This window comes from Glandiceps talaboti, chromosome 18 (genome assembly GCF_964340395.1).
Source record: "Glandiceps talaboti chromosome 18, keGlaTala1.1, whole genome shotgun sequence".
In the NCBI taxonomy this organism is placed as follows: Eukaryota; Metazoa; Hemichordata; class Enteropneusta; family Spengelidae; genus Glandiceps; species Glandiceps talaboti.
In genome coordinates, this window is record NC_135566.1 from 14,469,046 (window position 1) to 14,470,000 (window position 955).

Below are 955 nucleotides of genomic sequence, written 5' to 3' on the forward strand. Positions count from 1 at the left end.
TCTATCTATCTATCTATCTATTTGTATTCTGTTAGTGTCTCCGTCTGTCTGTCTGTCTATCTATCTATCTATCTATCTATCTATCTATCTATTCATCCATCTATATATCTATCTATCTATCTATGTCTGTCTGTCCGTCCGTCCGTCCGTCTGTCCATCCGTTAATCCATCCACCCACCCACCCATCCACCCATGCCATCTATCTATATATCTATCTATCTATCTATCTATCTATCTATCTATCTATCTATCTATCTATCTATCTATCTATCTATCTATCTATCTATCTATGGATCTGTCGATAAACATATAGGTCTATTTAATATTTTTTTATGCAAGACAGTGATTACATCAGATCGAGTCACGTCATTTTTATTAATTTTGTATAATCTCCTTTTCCCTGTACATCTTAACACCGACGAGCAATTAAAACATCACACGATATACCGCTTTCTCTTATAACAGCACAATGACATTGAACAACAACAATGAAATTAATGCATTCTTTCCAGGTTTATTTCATGTACAAATAAAAAAATGAAACGTACACGCAAATGAATGATCATAACTTAAAACGTGGTAATATATAATAATCATTCTGTCGGTAATATCAAGGAAAATGTCGTGATCTGGGGGCAGAATATGTGAAAAATTCACATGAAAAGCTTCGTTGCATCGTTGACTAGAATATCCAACGGGTAAGTTATTATTGTAAGTGCATATATATATATATATATATATATATATATATATATATATATATATATATATATATATATATATATATATATATATATATATATATATATATATATTCTACAAGGGTGCGTAACGAATTTTTTACACAGCAAAAGTGGTCATGTCGTTACCAACGTTCTCGCCTTCCAGATTATTAAAAATAATAACCATCCTGAAAAAAAAGTACAAAAAAATACATGAATATCCTACTGTGTGA

General features: G+C 30.5%; 1 pseudogene; it reads right to left on the minus strand.

Moving 5' to 3' along the window:
- Positions 1-840: 840 nt before the first annotated feature.
- LOC144449723 (macrophage migration inhibitory factor pseudogene) overlaps positions 841-955 on the minus strand; it is a 1,989-nt pseudogene continuing 1,874 nt past the window's right edge.